The sequence below is a fragment of the Ovis canadensis genome, chromosome 16 (assembly GCF_042477335.2).
Source record: "Ovis canadensis isolate MfBH-ARS-UI-01 breed Bighorn chromosome 16, ARS-UI_OviCan_v2, whole genome shotgun sequence".
In the NCBI taxonomy this organism is placed as follows: Eukaryota; Metazoa; Chordata; class Mammalia; order Artiodactyla; family Bovidae; genus Ovis; species Ovis canadensis.
The window spans coordinates 43,305,297-43,328,271 of NC_091260.1; positions in this window are offsets into that span (position 1 = coordinate 43,305,297).

A 22,975-nucleotide genomic window follows, 5' to 3' on the forward strand; every position below is an offset into this window, starting at 1 on the left:
GTACATTTAATCTTGTCACAGCAATACTGAACTCTTATCATTAGTCATTCAGGTTAAGGCACTGTATTTATTTGAAAGTGAAGACCCCAACAGTTAGACACTCAGTCAGGTCTGACTCTTTGCAACTCCACAGACTGTAGCCAGGCTCCTCGGTCCATGAATTCTTCAGGCAAGATACTAGGTCATAATCAGCCACAAATTAGTATCATTTTATTAGCTGTCACAGGGAAACTTGTTTTCAGGCTTTTAAGGATAAAACACAAGACAGAATCTAATCAGGTGTGGATTCAGGAGTGGATTGGCCCGTGGTAGAATGCCCAAGACAGATCTGTTTGAGACTTTCACAGTATAGGATTTTGAGCAACAAGACACAAAATTGGCACTCTGATCATAGAGAAAATGTCTATGGGGAGCCAGCAGGAAGGATATCAGGGGTGAAAAGAAGTAGTGAGGAGCTGAAGGTGAAAAAAGAGGAGTGGTACCTTGGTACTGGTCCTCAGCTTATTGTAACATCTTCATCTGTGTCACCTAGCAGAAAAAGGTCAGGCTACTGTTGGTTGTGATACTCACAAATGTGATAGGAAAGTATGCACGAAGCCTGGACCTTGGGCATCTGTGAGCATAGTTTGTAATACGGTTAATTTTAGGTGTGCAGACATCCAAGGACAGAGAAATAGTCTTACAAGAATGGTGAAGATCTTGTTAATTATCTAGGTGAGAGATAACCTGGTGTTCCCTTCCTTCTGATACTAACTTTCCCTTCTCGGAGGCTATTAGATTAAATCAAGTCTGCTACAGAAGAGACCACAATATCCAAATCTTTGCTCACTGAAGAAATCTGCTGTATCGAACTGAAACTGCTCAAAATGAGTTTCAACAATTTCTTGGCTTTTTTTTTTTTTTAAAGAACCATTGAACTGTGAAAAATGATTCATTTTTGCCAACTTGTAATTTTACCAATAGAGACATTTAAATAAAAAATGTATCTTCTATTCTCTACTTTCTCCATCATTTCATAAGAAGTGGACATTTTAATAGTAAGTGAGAGTAGAAAAATAAATTTCTCAAAATAATGGAAAATCTAAATTGAATAAATTTAATGTTAGGAATAGCCTATTGGATTTTTCATTTTACCACTGGCTGATAAAGCTCTGACACTAAGCTGTCATCTGCCATGGATCTGTAATCAGGAACCACCCTGGAAGTGGGAAAGATGGGCTAAAAAGACACCACTGCACTCATCACAGGGCATAACTTGCACTTAGGTGAGGTCAGGATCTGGCTAATGAGTGGCATTGGAGAGTATCATTTATTCATTAGCCAGAGGCAAACAGAATTGTTCTTTTTCCATGTCCAAGTTTTCTGCCAATTGAAAACACTCCAGTTTGTTATTAGATTCAGGTGTTCCTGTGGTTGTCTACTTTCTACCCCTTTAATTCCCTCTTTCCTGAGATTGTGCTATAATTTGTGAAGCTTCTGGCATCAACAACTTTATTTTCTTTCTGACTAGTGATTGCAAACTCCGTGCATGTTTCTGGTTTGTTAGCAGGTGGCCTGACCTGCCAAAAAGCAAACTCATGGTTTTGGATTATCCCCAGGGTTTACCCAGGTTCCAAAGTTGGTATCAGCCCTGATACATATTACAGAGTCTCATGGGTACTTTAGCATTCATACAGGGCAACAGGCCCATAGGGTATTGTGCTTCATCCAAACACTTCATGTGTGATTGAAAGAGGATACAGTATGGCATTGGAATCCTGTTCTTGAAGATTGGTTTTAAAATTCACCAAGGAGATGAAAAAAGAGGAAACAGGTGAAACGTTTGGGCCAAGTGAACTGCTGTTCCAAGTATTTCACAACTCAGGAGGTAGCAGAGAATTTGGAAAACAACATCAAGCTGCTTTCTCAAGGCTTCTTATTTTGTGTTGCGTAAATGGAGGAACGCCACGCCTATTCAGAAAACATTTGCCAGGTCTTCTGGGATGGAAGCTAGCCTCAAAGAAGGGAAGCAAACTGGGAGTGCAGAAAATAAATTACAAATACATAATGTAGTCAGGAGCTGGAAAGGCCTCAAATTATTTACTCGACCATGCAATAAAAGTGACAGGAGTTGTGTATCCTTGAACAACCTTCTGCTGGCAGAATGATACCATGAAATGGTCTGTGTTGCTGCTAGATGCACTGAAGATTAGATAAGAAGGCAAACAGTCCTTTGTGGGACACTGCAAGTCCTTTAACTGCCAAAATAAGACCCCAGACTGGATTAAAAGTATAAAGAATTCTAGAGTGTCTACAAGTGCTTCTCAGAACCATAGAGTTGATTAAAACCCAAAACACTGGAGTAGACTGGAGGGCTGAGATTAGATTCTGCAGGAGGATGTGGTACAGAGGACTTTAACTAAGCTGCCGTTTGTCGGCTCTTCTTCTTTCACTGTTTCAGACTTGTTTGTTTATCCAAGTCATAAACTAAGTCAATCATGATGACCTATTAACTGTGGGGGTCAAAGGAAATCCACATGATAGAGTGGGAGTAAGTGCGTTTCTTGCTGCAATTCTCTCTTTAATAAACTATGTGGGAATGCATCTAACTTTCCTATGTCATAGTCTCTTCAGCTATAAAAATAAGACATATGGACTAAGATCCTTTCCAATTCTTGAGATAAACTACCTTCTGATTTTGAAATCAACTGGAGCATTTTAGGCATCAGTACAAAGACAGGTCACTGACCATTCAATGATCATCACCATAGCTAAGAGTTAGAGTAAGTAAGTCAGGATTAAGGAATAGATGGTATGTCAGTCTCTCTTATGAAAAGACCACAATGAAAGTAATTTTGCCCGTCAACTCAATTTATTCTTTCCTACAATCTATAAAAATATTATCAAACCATTAACAGTATCACATGATATAATACTCATGAATATTTGTTCTAAGACAACAGAAAAACGTCCAAGAAAACAAGGATCCAGTGCTCATCCACATTAGCAAAGGATCACTTGCTTTATTAGGAAGATCATCACTTGCATCTTCTATATACTTAGCTGCCCATATGTTTTAAACTTAATCCAAGTTTGAAATTTAGCTATATTTTATCCAAATCATGTTTTAGTCACTAAAGATTCAATTACTAAAGGTACAGTATGTGATAAATGTGGTACTAAACTCTGGTCACTCAAAGATAAAATGTTTGGTTTGTTCTTGTGCTTGGATTGTTCTCATTCTAAGTGGCAAACTGACAAATATCAACGATGATACTTAAATGTGAGAAATGATAGTAACAAACAGGAACTTTGGAAGGCCAGGGAAGTAGGTGTTAGTAACCTTGCCTTTTGTAAGGATGGAAGTAATCTAAGAGACTTCATGGAAGAGGGTATCTTGTTGGCTTGACCTTTTCTAGAGCAAAATCTTCTAATTAGATCTAGAGCATAAGGACTGAGGTGGGAAAGGCATATCACAGAGAAGAGAGGCATTTGCAAGAGGAAATGGACATGTAGTAAATGGTTGCTGTTGCCATGTGACTCAGCTATACTATGTAAGACTTCAGGGAAAGAGGAAGAAGTGATCATGAAAAATAAGGCAGATTTTCTTTTCGACAGAGTTAAAGATTTTCAACCTTACCTATAGGCTATAGGTAAGAGGAGCTATAAATATGGGATTGGAAATATAAAAAAGTAAGGTCTCTTAGCATTCAACTATCCAATTATTGAGTCTTATGAAATGACCAGGAGGATTGCTTGATACTAAATAATTCAAATTCACTTGTATCATAGCTGCAGTTTGGCGCCACCTGGTGGTCAGTTTCTAATTGGGTATTCATACACACTGGGAAGATCCTGATTGTGGTGGCTGAAACTTCTAGAGCATGGTCTGTAATTCCAGTATGATAATGGCCTCTGCTTCCTTGACTCAATTTCCTCGCCCAGGAGAATACAGGGACCACAGTTTTTTTTTAAATTCCTACCCTATCTTCCTTTCACTGTTCTTTTCTCTCCTTTCCCCTCCCACAGAAGACCAGAGATTATGGGGTGTTAGCTAGAGACAGGAACCAATCCTCAATCCCTTTGTGTTATCATGAGATTAATTGGTCGTAAAGTTAAATGGCTAACATTGACTCTCTACAACAGAAATGAGGAGAGTATTAGAGTGTCTTTAGATATCTTGCTCATTATGCTGAACTGGATCTGCCCTAATCAGTTTGAGGAAACTAGCTGATAAGCATTGCTGGAAGCATATGAAATGGGAAACATCTCCAACACCTATAAAAAGTCACAGAATTGTGAAGAATAAGGCCATCTATGAAATCATCTATTGCTAAATTGGTATGTTTAATAGATGAGGAAACTGAGTTCTCAAAAGGTTCACTTCTTAGTGTTTATACAGTCTTGCACAGGACAGCAAGAGGCTGATGAAGCATTGGCTTTTTGCTCTACTTGAGTTCTTTTCAAATCTGAATGAATCAGGTAGGTTTGGAAAGCACAGTCATCATCAAAATCCTTTGTATTCTTCTGACCCATAGCAAAGAAAATGAAAGGGAGGGTAGATCAGAGACCATTACATATTAACACAGTATAAGAATCGACCCAAATTTTTAAACATCTTAAACACAAATCATGTTCTTGACACTTCAGATACTCATAAGGAAAAAATAAAAGGGGCACATGCCTTATGTCATGGAATCCACCCAAACTATAAGTTAAAAGTATCAAAATACACTCTAATAGCAAAAAAAAAAACCCAAAACGAACACTGAAGGAAAAAAGAAAGAAAATCTAGGCAAAAAAAACAAACAAACAAACAAAAAACAAACAGAAACAGTTCTCCCAGGATTTCTAACTTAAATTGTATCCCCCAGTAAATAAACTAGTCAGGGACAACTTTCAGACCAAAGAAATTTGGATTTATTTCTGAATACTTGAACAGTTACCTGAACAGTTAGAAACTGAACTCTGAGACTACTTAATCCTGTAAACAACATCTTCAGTTTGTCCTTTCAAAGATACTAGAGTAAAATGGAAATGACAACTTAATTTGAAAAACATTACTGTGTCTACATCAGTTAGACTCCAAGGTCATACATGCTTTTAAAAAAACAAATTATGGAAAATATATAGAGATATAAAGAAAACTTATGTGAATGTAAGTGTTGATTAAGGAGAATTACTGTAACTTCTTCCCATCTTGTTCTATAGTGTGCACTGAATATCTCTCTTTTATGGACAGAGAAAACCCTTACACTGCTGATATTATCCAGAATTAGAGTAACAAGCAGTACTGACCTATGAAATGATATGCATGATCATGGTCGATGTGGCACTGGCAGAGTTATTAAGAAGTTACTTTAATCTCCATCTCAGCCTTTAAAAAGTCTTTATCCATCCGCGTAGCATATGCCACTCATGCCCTGCTCTATATGCCTGGCTTACCTCTGTGCTCACTTGAAGCTAAATGTTCTGTAATCGCTGATGAGGAATGTCTCTGATTCACTGCCTGAGACTTCTCTCTGGCTCCCTAAGAACTTATGTAGACCGCCCACAGCTAGGGAGTTCTGGGCAGTCAATGGTCCCAATAATGAGGGGCACGGGTCACCGGTAAAGACCCCATTTCCCTGACCTTCAGTAGTGTAATTTTCAGTTATATTCTACACAGTGATCTGGAGGGGTCTCAGTGGGATTGAGCACCAGGTGTTAACTCACTCGTAATCATACCCTTTATGGGCTCCTCATCCTGCCCATTCTTACACTTCTTGTGAGACTCTCCTCGAAAGTTACATGCATTCAATCCTTGTCACAGGATCTAATTTTAAGGGGAAACCAAGCTATGCTATTTCAGGTATCTGCCTAATATTCCTTGTTCTACCCTCTCATCAGTTGCCAGTTAATCTAGTTTAATGCCTTAAACAGGCACAGGGCTATGCGTTGATATTTGAATTCTAATCCTGTTCACTAAACGGGTGTCCACTCTGAGACTTTCTTTTGTTGTTTGAAAAATGTGTGGATTGGATTATGTATGCTATGAAGTGCCATTGAGTTTTACCCTTTATCTTTTGTTATTTCACACTGAAAAGAAAAAAAAAAAAAAAAAACCAGCAAACAATAATGGATGGAAGCATACTCTGTCATAAACTTGTCTGACCACCAGACTATACTTGTACTTCTCACATTATGTTAAGTTATTATTATCTGGCAACTCCACTATGATGTGAGCTCCTTGAGGTTGAGAAAAATGTTTTATTCATCTTCATATTCCCAGATCTTACCCAGCGCCTAACACATTATATAATAGGGCTTCCCATGTGGTGTTAGTGGTGAAGAATCTTCCTGCCAGTGCATAAGATGCAAGAGACAGCTGGGTAGGAAGATCCTCTGGAGTAGGAAATGACACCCCACTACAGTATTCTTCCTCGGAAAATTCCATGGGCAGAGGAGCCTGGTGGGCTACAGTCCATGGGACCGCAAAAAGTCAGATACGACTGAGCAAATGAGCATACAAAATATATAATAGGCATTTAATAAATGCATGATCAGTTAACTAATAACTATTATGTTCAGAATGGAAAAGTGAGGACACTGGCTAGATTAATGGAAGATAAAATAAAATTGGTGCAATGAGACTAGATTCCATGGTGCTCGGAGTGCTGGAACTTGGTCTTAAACCAATGGCTGGATCAAAGCATGAAAAGTTTTTAACCAAGAATGGCATAATGAATGAAATTAGGAGAAATAAGTAGGCACAAAGAGAAGAGGTAGCAGAGAGACTGAAGAAAGAAAAGTAATCTATTTATCTCTCAATTACAAGAGAACAAAAAAAGCCAATTTTAAATTTTCAATAATTATAATGAAATAGAATGCTTGTGTTTATGTGGTTATTAAACTACCAGTAAACCAATAAGCTTCATATATCATCAGCATATGATACTCATAAATAGGTGTGAACTATGGCACAATAATTGGCTTCTTACCCATTCTGTTATTCTGTGCACTTTCAGTGAAAATATTTTTGGTATTACCAAATTGGTATTACTTTGTTTATTTCACAGTTCTTAGTTACCAGGCTTAGTTCACAAATTCCAACTGTTTTAAAAACTCAAGTTAATCTTCAGAAAAGGAAAATCTTTCCATACCGAAGAGATTCAAAACAGTAGAGAAATCAAAACTCATTTATGTAAATCACTTTTATTGGATTTATTAAAATAAAAAATCTCATTTTTCATAGTCATGACACTTATTAAAAGAACTAATCATTTCAATGTGAGTTAATTCCAGTTTACAAAGGCAGAAGTCAGAGAGTCACGCTCAAATTCCCCTTTTGACTAAATCTCCTCGCCCAGTCAAATGCTTTCCACAAGTTTAGCATATCTGCTCTTCCTGCGTCTAGAACATGAATTTACCAGTGAAGAAGTGGCCTTGTTATGGCCAAAAATAACAGGAGATATACAAATACTTCAAAGGATAAATTACCATGGTCCAAGAATCCTTTCTCATAGGCCACTGACTTCTCTCTGCTTCCTTTCTGTTCTCCTCTTCCTCCTCTCCTGTTTTCTCCTCCCTCTCCAGTCCCCTCCTCTCCTCCTCTTCCCTGGATATTTAAATATCCAATACAAACTGAGCATTTTACTTTATTAAGGAATTATTTTCTTAGCTCCCATCGCTTCATGGGAAATAGATGGGGAAACAGTGGAAACAGTGTCAGACTTTATTTTGGGGGGCTCCAAAATCACTGCAGATGGTGACTGCAGCCATGAAATGAAAAGACGTTTACTCCTTGGAAGGAAGGTTATGACCAACCTAGATAGCATATTCAAAAGCAGAGACATTACTTTGCCAACAAAGGTCCATCTAGTCAAGGCTATGGTTTTTCCTGTGGTCATGTATGGATGTGAGAGTTGGACTGTGAAGAAAGCTAAGTGCCAAAGAATTCATTCTTTTGAACTTTGGAGAAGACTCTTGAGAGTCCCTTGGAGACTCTAGGAGATCCAACCAGTCCAGTCTAAAGGAGATCAGCCCTGAGTGTTCATTGGAAGGACTGATGCTGAAGCTGAAACTCTAATACTTTGGCCACCTCATGTGAAGAGTTGACACATTGGAAAAGACTCTAATGCAGGGAAGGATTGAGGGCAGGAGGAGAAGGGGATGACAGAGGATGAGATGGCTGGATGGTATCACCGACTCGATGCACGTGAGTTTGGGTGAACTCTGGGAGTTGGTGATGGACAGGGAGGCCTGGCGTGCTGCAATTCATGGGGTCGCAAAGAGTCGGACACGACTGAGCGACTGGACTGAACTGAACTAATTTTAATAAGAGAATGTTCTTATTTTTAGGAGGCATAGATTAAACTGTTTAGGGAGTGAGTGGAAGGAAGGTCCGAGAGGGAGCAGATATATGTATACTTACAGCTGATTCACTTTTTGTACGGAAGAAACTAACACAATGCTGTAAAGCAATTATAGTCCAATTAAAAAAAAATTGTTTAGAAGTGAAATGTCATGATTTCAGCTACTTCTTTCAAGGGATTCCGTATTAATAAATGTGTATAGGGGCAGGAGAGAGAGAGAGATGAAGCCAATGAGACAGAATACTAACAGCTTGAATTTAGATGAGCATGTACTAGTGTCTATTATATTGTTCTTTCAATTCTTCTATGTTTTCAACTTTTCCAAAAGAATGTATAGGGGAAAATTAAATGAAAAATCTGAGAATTCTAGTCTTATAATTTTACATGCTTTTTTATTCAGTTACTATTATGCCATAAGCATTTCCCGCTTGTTTTAAAAGTCATGTTGTAAGTATGAAGAATGTCCTGATAAGGACCTACTGTATAGCACAAGAAATTATACTTAATATATTATAATAGCCTATAATGGAAACAAATTTGAAAAGGAATATATATAACTGAATCACTTTACTGTACACCTGAAACTATCACAACATTTTAAAACAACTATACGTCAATAAAAAATCCAATGTAAGGAAAAAAAGGTACAGGTTTTTAAAGAATCAACATCTATGTGTTATCGTCGTTTAGTCTCTAAGTTGTGCCCACCTCTTTGTAACCCCATGGACTAACCCACCAGGTTCCTCTGTAAAAGAGATTCTTTAGGCAAGAATACTGGAACGGGTTGCCCTTTCCTCCTCGGAACTTCCAGAGATCGAAATCTCCTGCATTGGAAGATGGATTCATTACCACTGAGCCACTAGGAAAGCCCTTATAGGTAAATAAAGTGACACAAAAACACCAAAATTTCCTGTTTAATTTCATTAAAGAGTAAAGGTGCTGAAAGTAAGCTGTAAATTAACCAGTGTATCATGTCTGTAGTTCTGTATAACTTTGGATTCTCTTCCTTTAGCCATGTGTGCCAAATCATGAACAAATTTCTAAGCACATTTCAGACTAAACATGATATGCTTATATTTCAGACAGGGAAAATGTTGTTTAGTTAAAAAAAAAAAAAAAAGACAGAGACATGTAATTCCCTGGCTGCACTCTGGTTCTGAAAGGCAGTACAAAAACGATTTTCTCTTCTGAAAACTAATTTCCTCTATTATATACTTAGAATTGGGCTTCCTAGGTGGCTCAGAGGAGAAGGCAATGGCACCCCACTCCAGTACTCCTGCCTGGAAACTCCCATGGATGGAGACTGGTGGGCTGCAGTCCATGGGGTTGCTGAGAGTTGGACACGACTCAGTGACTTCACTTTCACTTTTCACTTTCATGCACTGGAGAAGGAAATGGCCACCCACTCCAGTGTTCTTGCCTGGAGAATCCCAGGGACGGGGGAGCCTGGTGGGCTGCCTGCTATGGGATAGCACAGAGTCGGACACGACTGAAGTGACTTAGCAGCAGCAGCAGCAGGTGGCTCAGTGGGTAAAGAATCTACCTGCAATGCAGGAGACACAGGTTCAATCCCTGAGTTGGGAAGATTCCCTGGCAGAGGGCATGGCAACCCACTCCAGTATTCTTGCCAGGGGAATCCCCATGAACAGTGAAGTCTGGGGGGCTATAATCCATGGGGTCACAAAAGAATTGGATCCAACAAAAGTTACTGAGCACACATGGTCAGAATTATTTATAGTTTATTCACTGTCCCCTCTTATTAGAGGGGAGCAGCTTTGAAATTTTGAAAGAACAATTGACTATTTTGAACTCTTCTATTTTAATTTACCATTATATAAGAAATGAGTGACCTAGAATTAATGTAATTATCCAGAGTCTAGATCATCCAGACTACTTTTATAAATATAATGTACACACAAATGTTAATTTTGCATATAGATTTTAAGTAACTACATAATTTTTTGGAATGATACCACCACCAAAATAGGCTGGAGGAGCTCAATCCCTGGCTTCAGAGGCTGGCAGCCTGGACATGAGCAAGTGGTTTAAAATTCCTGTGTTTCTATATATTAATTTTTAACTGAATACAGGGTCAGAATTACCTTATAGTTTATTCATTGCCCCCTCCAATAACAGCTTTGTAATTCTGGGTGTAAAACACCCAAGTCTAGAGAATCAGAATCAAAAGTCCAAGGAATCAGAGCAGCAGGAAGACTCCCAGAAGAAGCTGGCAGCCAGGGGTTCGATGTGTCCTAGGGCCAGACTCTCCACTGTTGTGGGGAGTGAAGTTAAGAATGACAGGAAGGTGGAAAAACTGATCCTGCCCTGAGGAGGGCTGAAGTGATCCTGATAAGGAGTGTTCCTGACTATCTGCATACTCCCAAAAAGCTACTGTTCAGAAAGGACAGAAATAAAGGAAAGCTATTTAGACACCTGCTGTGAATTGAATTGCCTCCTCTTAAAACTAGTGTATTGAATCCCTACCCCCACCATGTGATAGTATTTGAAGGTGAGACCTTTGAAAAGTAATTAGATTCAGATGAAGTCGTGAGGGTAGGGCCCTCAGAATGGAATTAGTCCTTATAAAGAAGGAAGAGACATCAGAGCATGTTCTCTGGCCTGTACAGAAAAAGTAAGAAAGTAGCTTTCTACAAGCCAGGAAGAGAGTTCTTACCAGAACTCAGTAAGAACTCAGTGCTGGCATCCTAGACCCTAGACTTGTAAGAAAATTAATGTTTGTTGTTTAAGCCACCTAGTCTACGGTATTTTGTATTGACAGCCCCAAAAGACTAATAAAACACCCAAGTTAAACAGACATTGAAAGTGATAATTATTGAATACGGATATAATATATCTACTTGCCAATGCAAGGGCCACAGAAGACAAGGGTTTGATCCTTGGATTGGGAAGATCCTCTGAAGGAGGAAATGGCAACCCACTCCAGTATTCTTGCTGGGATAATCCTGTGGACATAGAAGCCCAGCAGGCTACAGTCCTGGAGACTTAGTAGAGGAGGATATGACTGAACGCGCACACACACACACACATATATTACATATTTTAGAAAATTAAGGAGGCAGTTAAAAATTAATATATACAAACACAGGAATTTTAAACTGCATTGAAAAAAAAAAAAAAAGGCACAGCCAAAGAAAGAGTCAGTGAGCTTGGAAATGGGCCAATAGAAACCTCCCAAACTGAAGTTTAGGAGTGGGTTGAATGTCATTGACCCGAAAGAGAGATTTAAATTCTAACTCCTAGAACTTGTGAATGTGACCTTATGTGGTAAAAAGGTCTTTGCAAATGTAATTAAGGATAAGATGAGATCATCCTGGATTTAGAGTGGGCTCTAAATCTTTTCCTTACAAGAAAAAGGCAAGAGATTTAAGACACAGAGATGAGGGAGAAGGGATGTGAGAATGGAAGCAGGGATTAGAATAATGTACCTATAAGCTAAAACACAGCAAAAGTTGCAAGCAGCCCCTAGAAGCTAAAAGAGGCACGCAAAGGTTCTTCCCTAGAGCCTTCAGAAAGAATGCAGCCATGCTGACACCATAATTTTGGACCTCATAGCTGTAAACAAATAAAGTTCTGTTGACTTAACCGACAAAGTTTGTGATAATTTGTCATAGCAGCCCTAGGAAACTAACACACATGCAAAGAGAAAAAAATGGGGGGAAAAAGTCCACAACAACAAGACATCTAAGAACTGTGCAGCGCTAAAGAATTCAGTTGTCACAAAAGGAGACATAGGAGACGCAGGTTCAATTCCTGGGTCAGGAAGATCCCCCGGAGAAGGAAATGGAAATCCACTCCAGTATTCTTGCCTGGAAAATACTGTACACAGTGGAGGCTGGCAGGCTACAGTCTATGGGATCGCAAAAGAGTTGGACACTACTGAGTGTGTCTACATGCCATCATATATCTAACTAGAATACCAGAAAGAGGAGAAAGAGAACATGTAGGAAATGAATATTTAAAATAATAATATTTAGAATATTATTCTTAGAAACTTCCAATTTATGACAAACATCAAATCATAAACTTAGGATGCTCAGAGAATGATAAGCAGGATAAATACCAAAAATCTACACCTACGTACGTCATATTTAAACTGCAAAAACACCAAGACAAATGAAAATCTTGAAAGAAGCCAGGGTGGGAGAGCTTCTTTTCTTCTGATTAATTTTTATTACAGTATAGTTACTTTATAATTTTGTGTTAGTTTCTACTATACAGCAAAGTGAATCAGCTATATGCATACCCCCATATTTTTGGATTTCCTTCTCATTTAGGTCACCATAGAGCACTGAGAAGAGTTCCCTGATGTATACAGGGAACTGTATAACTCGTGAATTAGCTCTTTTATATACAGTATCAATGGTGCATATATGTCAATCCCAGTCTCCCAATTCACCCCACCCTCCACCTATTTCCCCGTTGGTGTCCATACAGTTAGTCTCTAAGTCTGTGTCTCTATTTCTGCTTTGCAAATGTGATCATCTGTACCATTTCTCTAGATTCCACATAAGTGTGTTAATATATAGTATTTGGGTTTTCTTTTAACACTCACTCTGTATGACAAGCTCTAGGTCCCATCCATGCCTTTACAAGTAATCACTGCAGACTTCTGGTCAGAAATCATACAAATAAGCAAGAAAAGACTGGAGGGAAACAGTAAAACTGCTGGGCAAAAAAAGTTAGAATTTGATATCCAGTATCCTGGATTATCCTTAGACAGTACAGAATCCTAGCTATTGCAATCATACAAGGAAAGGAAAAACAGATAAACATATTAAAATGGAAGACATTAAAATGTCTTTCTTGGTAGATGACATGATTATCTATGTAAAAAGTCTGAAAGATTTAGCAAAAAAAATCCTGGAACTAATAAGCACTTATGACAAGTTTGCAGGATATAGATTAATATAAAAAGTCAATTAGTTGCTTCTATACCAGTGATGAGCAAGTGGGATTTGAAATTTAAAACATGATGTCATTTATATGTGAGGAAAAACTACAAAACTGATAAGAAAAATCAAAGAAGAACCAAATAAATGGAGCAATATTCCATGTTCATGGATACGAAGACTCATTGTCAAGATATCAGTTCTCAGTCTGATCGATATATTCACCACAGTCCCAGTAAAAATTCAAGCAAGCTATTTTATGGACATCAGCAAACTGATTTTGAAGTTTATATTGAGAGGCAAAAGATGAAGAAGAGTCAACACAATATTGAAGGAGAAAAACAAAGTCAGAGGACAGACACTGACCAACTTCAAAATGTAATATACAGCTACAGTCATCAAGATAGCATAAAGAATAAACAAATAGATAAATGGAACAAAAAAGAGCTCACAAATAGACCCCACAAATATAATCAACTGATCACTGATAAAGGAGCAACAGCAATACAATGGACTAAAGACAGTTTTTTAAACAAATGTTGCTAGAACAACTGGATAGTCACCTAAAAAGCAGGAATCTAAAGCTTACAATCTTCATAAAAATTTGCTGAAAACAAATTATAGACCTAAATGTGGAACACAAAACTGTAAACCTTCTAAAAGATAACTCAGGAGGAAACCTAGATGACCCATGGGAATGATGACGCTCTTTTTTAAATATAACACCAAGGCACAATCCATAAAAGAAAAACTGAAAGCTGGACTTAAGATTTAAAAACTGCTTTGTGAAAGACAATGTCGAAAGAATTAGAAGACAAATATAGACTTTGAGAAAATATTTGCAAGAGACACTGTTGTCCAAAATGTGTCAAGAACTCTTGACACGCAACAATAAGAAAACAAACAACCTGACTGAAAAGTGGACTCACAACTTTAACATATACCTCATCAAAGAAGACACACCACTGCACACCTATTCAAATGGCCAAAAGTCAAAACATGGGCAACACCAAGTGCTAATAAGGATGTGGAAGACAGGAATTCTCATTCATTGCTGGTGTAAATACAAAACAGTACAGCCACTCTAAAAGAGAGTTTAGTGGTTTCTTACAAAACTAACGACACTCTTACCATATGATCCAGCTGTCACACTCTGTGGTATTTACCCAAAGTAGTTGGGTAAACTAATGGCCACAGAAAAACTTGCACATACATTTTTTAGGCAGCTTTATTTGTAACTGCCAAAACTTGGGAGCAACCTAATTGTTCTTCTGAGGTGAATGGATAAATAAACTATGGTACCGTAAATCAATGAAATATTATTCACCACTAAAAGGAAATGGGCTATCAAGCTATGAAAAGACATGGAGGAACCTAAAATGCACAACACTAAGCAAAAATATTAATTTGAAAAGGTTATGCACTGTATGATTCCAAGCATACAATATTTAGTAAAAGACAAAACTATAGAGGCAGTAGAAATACCAGTGGTTGGCAGGGATTGTAGGGGGCAAGGGATGAATAGGCAAAGCACAGAATATTTTTATTACTGAAAATAAGTAACTTGATATAGATATTTAGAGCTTCCCAGGTGGCACAATAGTAAAGAATCCACCTGCCAATGCAGGAGACACAAGAGGCTCAGGTTCAATCCCTGGGTTGGAAAGATCCCTGGAGTAGGAAAGAGCAACTCCCTCCAGCATTCTTGCCTGAAAAACTCCATTGACAGAGGGACTTGGCAGGCTACAGTCTGTGCGGTCACAAAGAGTCATTCATGACTGAGCAACTGAGCACAGACACACACACAGCTATTTACCCAGAGTTAACCAAACAACAAGATAAGAGGATACAGTCCTCCAAAGTATAGAGTCTGCCCAAGATTTCTAAAACCTGCAACTTTGGGGGTTCCCAAAACCACACTCAGTTTCCATAATTTGCTAGAAGTACTCATATAACTCACCAAGAGCTTTCATACTCATGTGTATGGCTTATTACAGGAAAAGGATATATTGTAACCAGTCATAGGAGAGAATCTGGGCAAATTCCAAATGTAGAGCTTTCATTGTCTTTAGGACATGTGAGCCTACAGAATTCCTGTGTGACAACACACAATACTCCACATGTTGCATATTGTCATGCAGGACACACACAACAGGGAAGCCTGGCATGCTGCAGTCCACGGGGTCCCAAAGAGTTGAACATGGTTGAGCAACTGAACAGCATGTCCTGATGACAATGAAGCTCATTCCATCTTCAGTATCCAGATTTTTCACTGGGGTTTCATTATTTAGGCATGATTAGTTGATTGATTTCACAAGTGTCTGAACCAAACCTCATCATCTCTGCCCCACTCCTCACATTCAGCTAATACCACATAGTCCAAGGGACCCACCACAGCTCACCTCGTAAGTGTAAACTATGAAGTGATGCTCAAAGGACCCTCATTGGTAACAAAGATACTCCTATTGTTAGGGAAATTCCCAAGGGTTTAGAGGTAACCTTACAGGAGCTGGTGACAGAGGCCAGACTTCTCTTTGAGCAGGGTCAAATTGTTCACTATACACTCTTATTATCAAATCAAGTATTAAAAAGCATTTTTAGGAGTAGAGCAGAAACTCTTGCCATATAAGTAAAGCAGGCACCGGATAGATAAAGTGATTTTGAATATGTATCCATAGAATGGTGTATCTTCTAAATATAAAACAAATTTGATATAATTATAATAAGAAACAAAGACATTCATTTTCATAGTGGTAACTCAAAAAATTTGTTTTAATTATTACTGTGTTAAATGGGTAAAGTCAGCAAAAATATAGAATATTTGAATAATAAATTTTAAAATGTTGATCTGTTGGTTACACAGAAAATTTTATATTGAACAGTTGTAAAATATACAGTATTCTCCAGCATACATACAATAGTTATAAATTTTTTTTTCACAATGGATATTAAAGAAAATTTCAAAAAATCTTAATGGAGATATCCAGCAGATAATTTTTTTTCCAGCTGCAATTCAGAAACAGACTCACAGACATAGAAGACAAATTTTTGGATACCAAAGGGGAAAGGAGTTTTGGATTGACATATACAAACTAGTGAGTGAAAGTCACTCAGTTGTGTCCGAGTCTTTGCGATCCCATGGACTGTAGCCCACCAGGCTCCTCCATCCATAGAATTTTCTAGGCAGGAGTACTGGAGTGGGTTGCCATTTCCTTCTCCAGGGGATCTTCCCGACGCAGGGATCGAACCCGGGTCTCCCGCATTGTAGGTAGACGCTTTACCGTCTGAGCCACCAGGGAATACACATTATCATGTATGAAATAAATAGCCAACAAGGACCTACTATATAGCAGAGGGAACTTTATTCAACACACTATAATAGCCTAAATAGGAAAATAATTTGAAAAAAAAAAAGAAATAGATGTTTATCTGAGTTACCTTGCTGTACAAGTGAAACTAATACAACATTGTAAATCAAGTACCAGTTAGTCAGTTAGGTCACTCAGAAGTGTCCGACTCTTTGCGACCCCATGAACTGCAGCACACAAGGCCCCCCTGTCCATCACCAACTCTTGGAGTTTACACAAACTCATGTCCATTGAGTTGGTAATGCCATCTAACCATCTCATCCTCTGTCGTCCCCTTCCCCTCCTGCCTTCAGTCTTTCCCAGAATCAGGGTCTTTTCAAATGAGTCAGCTCTTCACATCAGGTGGCCAAAATATTGGAGTTTCATCTTCAACATCAGTCCTTCCATTGAACACTCAGGACTGATCTCCTTTAGGATGGACTGGTTGGATCTCCTTGCAGTCCGAGGAACTCTCAAGAGTCTTCTCCAACATCACAGTTCAAAAGCATCAATTCTTCTGCTTTCTTTATAGTCCAACTCTCACATCCATACATGACTATTGGAAAAACCATAGCCTTGATCAGACAGACCTTTGTTGACAAAGTAATGTCTCTGTTTTTTAATATGATGTCTAGGTTGGTCATAACTTTCCTTTCAAGGAGTAAGCATCTTTTAATTTCATGGCTGTAATCACCATCTGGAGTGATTTTGGAGCCCAGAAAAATAAAGTCAGTCACTGTTTCCCCATCTATGCCCCATGAAGTGATGGGACCAGATGCCATGAACTTAGTTTTCTGAATGTTGAACTTTAAGCCAACTTTTTCACTCTCCTCTTTCACTTTCATCAAGAGCCTCTTTAGTTCCTCTTCATTTTCTTCCATAAGGGTGGTGTCATCTGCATATCTGTGGTTATTGATATTTCTCCTGGCAATCTTAATTCCAGCTTGTGCTTCATCCAGTCCAGCATTTCTCATGATGTACTCTGCATAGAAGTTAAATAAGCAGGGTGACAATATACAGCCTTGACATACTCCTTTCCTGATTTGGAACCAGTCTGTTGTTCCATGTCCAGTTCTAACTGTTGCTTCCTGACCTGCATATAGGTTTCTCAAGAGGCAGGTCCGGTGGTCTGGTACTCCCATCTCTTTCAGAATTTTCCAGTTTGTTGTGATCCATACAGCCAAAGACTTTGGCATAATCAATAAAGCAGAAATAGATGTTTTTCTGGAACTCTCTTGCTTTTTTGATAATCCAGAGAATGTTGGCAATTTGATCTCCGGTTCCTCTGCCTTTTCTAAATCCAGTTTGAACATCTGGAAGTTCACGGTTCACGTATTCCTGAAGCCTGGCTTGGAGAATTTTGAGCATTACTTTACTAGCGTGAGAGATGAGTGCAATTGTGCAGTAGTTTGAGCATTCTTTGGCATTGGCTTCCTTTGGGATTGGAATGAAAACTGACCTTTTCCAGTCCTGTGGCCACTGCTGAGTTTTCCAAAATCAAGTATGTTCTAATATAAAATAAAAATTAAATTAAAATGTGTGTGTGTACTGACATACAAATACACTGGAAAACCTAAGATAAGCGTGATGGGGAGGAGTAGTTATCAAGCTGTTAGTTTTGTATTAATTTTGGATTATTAGAGGATTTCTTGTTCATATATGGTTTTTCCCCAAAAACATTAATAAACATGAGATATTCATTTTATAAACTGAGGGAACCAAATGTACAACTATTGCCCACAAAAATAAAGCTTTTGATAATCACAGGTATTAAAGTATTTTCTTGCCTGTCATTACATTTCTTTGTATCTTTTGGCATAAATATTTTAACTGGTTGTGATTCATCACTTATTTTTCTTTCATACTATCACCTTACAGGGATAAACTTTCTGCTTGTTCCTGTGATACCAGATACAGAGAGAAGGACATTAAGCAAGTAACTCTATGAAGATAGTGTATCCTGGATTTAACATTTACTCCCTTGACAGAATTATTCATGAGATTTAAGGCATTTCTCTGTAATTCTGGTATATAAACAAAGCTACCTACATATTCTCTCATTAACATTTTAAGACCCAATAATAAACTAGAAAATAAAACATTGAATAAAGCAGCATTAAATAGCCATCATGACCCTTCAAAAATATCTCAAAGTATATTCTTGAATGCAAAAGTTTTAAAGAAAAATTGTATCTTTTAGTTCATTGAATTTATTAGAAAATCTTTGCTTTTACTTTATGATGGGCAACTGAGTTGAGGATACAATGGTGAGTGAGAGTAGACAGTTTCTGCCCATGGGGACCTTTCAGCTTAAAAATCAATCCAATGTGACACTCAGTTTAGCCATGCAGAAAATGATGGTACCCTTCTCTTGGGAGATCTGAAAGTACCTGTCTCACATACTACTGTTATGATTCTCAATGTTTAAAGGGTATCTGAATCAGAGCTTATATAATATGTAAATGCCCAGCCTTGCCTCCAATGACTTTAATATTGTAAATTTGAAAAAGGAAACAGGAGTCTACGTTTTAAATAAAAACCTAGATATTTCTGATATAGCTGATCTATGCTCTACAGTTTAGAAAGCATTTGCATTTGTTGTAACCAGCATTACTGAGTTTTGCAAAAGTAGGAAGAAATTAGACCTGGTTTTGAATTCCTGGAAGCTCCATTTTCAATGATTATACAATGATTGTAAGATTTATAAATAAGTAGAACTTTCTATAACTTGTCTAATTTAAACTATTATATCTGAGTTGTGGGTGTACCCACCTTGTTTTGTGTACCATTTATATGTTAAATCCTAATGCCCAATGTGATGACATTTGGCTATGGGGCCTTTGGGAGTGATTAAGTCATGAGGGTGGAACTCTCATAAATGATATTACTGCTCTTGTGTAAGAGACCCCAAAGGACTATCCTTGCTCCTTCTGCCACGTGAGGACACAGCAAGAAAACTGCTGTCTATAAACCAGGAAGCAGGCCCACACCAGACACTGAATCTGCTGACCTTTTGATCTTGGATGTTCTAGCCTTCAGAACAGTGAGAAATAAACATTTGTTGTTTATAAGCCACCCAGTCTATGGTATTTCATTATAGCATATGTTATAATGAACACGGACTTCCCTGGTGGCTCAGATGGTAAAGCGTCTGTCTACAATGCGGGAGACCCGGGTTCGATCCCTGGGTCAGGAAGATTCCCTGGAGAAGGAAATGGCAATCCACTCCAGTACTATTGCCTGGAAAATCCCATGAACAGAGGAGCTTGGTAGGCTACAGTCCATGGGGTCGCAAAATGTCGGACACAACTGAGCGACTTCACTCATTCACTCATAATGAACATATATAGCAGAACAGACTAAGGCAGTATCTGACACCTTTTGAATGGGGTAGACATCCATTGTATCTGAGGTTAGAGCTGGTTGGTACTACCAGTGAAACTCAATGGATGTGAATCTGAGTAAAGTGGTTGATGGTGAATGATGGGGAGCCTGGTATGCTGGAATCCATCTGGTTGCAAAGACTCAGACATGACTGAACAATCAATAAAACAATAAAGAATACTGCTGTCTTTTGGATCTGTCAACTTGAACTCTTTTTCAAACCTTTTGGAGTTAGTAAAACTAAAAACACATCTTGCCGAGCACTTTCATTCTTAATTTTTAAACCCATGTGTATTTTAAGAGAAATTTAATCCATATGTTTCTGATTCATTTTAAATCATCAAAATGTTGTTTTGTAAGAACCATTTGATGTCCAAGGTTTTCTGAGCTTTGTAAACCTCTTTTCTTAGAAACAGGGTATTGTGTTTTGCCAGAGGTTTGAGTCCTGGTTGAAATGCCAAACCAGGTTTCAGTGGGTTCCACAGAAAGCTTCCTCTTTCTTTCAACCAACGCAAAACAAAACCAAACCCCAGAGGCCAGCTGACACTATTCTCACTTTATCATGACACGCTTTTTCTCTTCAATTTAGTTTGTAGGAATGCACTGGAGGGTTTGAAGCTTTGCTTTGTGTTTATGAAGTTTCTCCAATAGGTTGATTATACAAGGCTTCTGTAACCTTGGGGATTGCTCACTTAAAGCTGTTCAGTTATAATGCAAATCCCAAAGCACAGACTTTTGAAATTTAAAACATGTATTCAGACAGAAAAATAAGCAGTTTATATTCAAGAAAGACTCAGTTGTTTTCAAAAGGTGTCATTCTATCTTTCCATTTTTAACTTCTTAATCAATAACAGAAATATATTTAGAAAAGGAGATCATTAACTACAGACTTCATAATTTTTATTTACAAGTGAAACGTACTGTCCATACTTGCAAAATGTTATATGCAAGAATTAAAAAAAATTTATTTTCAATACTATTTCCACTCAATGATTTCAATGTAAGAACTTAGCAGGCTTTTCAGAAAATTAGTGTATTAAAATTATTTAATAATAAGTTTTAAGTGCTTGTAAAACACATTACATGTTTCATGAGTAATGAAGCACAAATACATATTAAAATAATTAAGGAAAAAATTTTCTTCCAGTCATTTATTAATTGTTTTTTTAAGTACTTATAAAATACACCATAAAGTGTTACTCAGACTTTCAACATTTGGTTTACAGAACATCCTGCTTCTTGTTTTTGACACACTTGACAAGGAAAAACCAGGGTCACTTAACTTGTGGTTTGGAGTCCTACTAGTTTTTCAATTTTCCTTCCCTCTTTGGCTGAACTTTTCGATAAAAATGAGACATTAGAGATTGTGAAACCTGAATAGATTTTGCCCTTGAATTTTGCATTTTAGTTACCCTTGTAACCTTGACTTTCAAGAAGCTTGATGGATACTGTTAAGGTTTCAACAAATTTTAATTGTTTGGTTTTATGATTTTTCTTTAATTACTATGTAACCTACAGCTTTCTACTATTCATTAAAATGGTTCTACAAATGACTTGAAGCCTGTTGCTTTGACAAATAAAAACCAGGTTTATTATTCTGACTATAATTGAACAATAATTACAATGTTGATTATCTTTTGTTGAGCTTGCTTAATAAAGCCCTAAGTAGTTTAGTGGGATTTATAGCTTCCAGGATTTGAACAAGAGGTCAAAGAGGTCTTTACTTTTTGCCAGCTGACCTTTTGTTTGAGTTTAAATTAACCCAATTTGTGCTGTTTTTTATATCTGCTCTCAAAAGTCAAGCCTGCACAGTACGTTATATACATCTCTACAGCTAACATCACTTAAAAAAAAAAAAAAACTTTATGTAAATATATAGGTATTTAAAGATCACACTAACTGCAAACACAGGAATAATCACTACAAACACAGAATGTAAATGACAGAAGCTAGATTAGCCACTTACTTTATAGAATATCAAACTGCTTTCTGCAAAGTTTTAGAAATATTGGTTGTTGAAAATGTTTTTGTTGAACGCATTTTTTTCTATGCATCATTCTGATATTCTTAAATAAAACTATAATTAAGTTTGTTTTTACCAAGAATAAATTCATAATAATCATTAAATCTGACCATTATAAGATAAGACTAAATTTAAAAAAAAAAAATTCTTGTCCATCTGACATACGGGCTTCCCAGGTAATGCTAGTGGTAAAGAACCCATTACCAGTGTAGGAGACAAACATATGTTCAGTCTCCGGTGGGGAAGATCTCCTGGAGAAGGGCATGGCAAACCACTCCGGTATTCTTGCCTGGAGAATCCCATGGACAGAGGAGCCTGGAAGGCTGCAAACCATAGGGCTGCAAACAGTCAGACGTGACTGATGTGACTTAGCATGCACAAACACATCAGATATGCCTTTACCATTTAGCCTATAGGACAGGAAGAAAGGACATAAATAATTATATTATCTTTACAACTTTTACAAGTCGTTCCAAATTTGTTGACCAATATAGTGAACATCTGTCATGTATGTGGTTTTACAGTAATAAAGGAAACTCTGTCCCTGATGTCCAGGAGTTCAGCGTCAAGACAAGAATATCACTTAATCCTTTCAGCACTATAAAATTCCTTAGACATTGACCTGAGTGCTTTTTGTTATATTATTAGCTTCATCCTCCTAAGGCAGGACTTTATGAATATCTATGGCTTTCTGTGGAGGGAAAAGCAATGTTTTATCTTGTTACTATTTAAAAAACTCTATGGCTCTTCTCTGACTGAACAGTACCACTTCATAGTGAGGGGCAATGCTTCTTCAGATGGTTACGTCTAGGGTAACTATTCAAAAATTAGCTACAAACCTTGTTAGCATCAACAAGTCACCTCCAGCTGAGATGTTCAGAACACTGATTATGTTGTAATGAATGCTCTGATAAATGGTATGATATTTGCTTAGACAGCTTCAGCTACAAATGTTTTTTACATAGTGCGAGAGAGAGA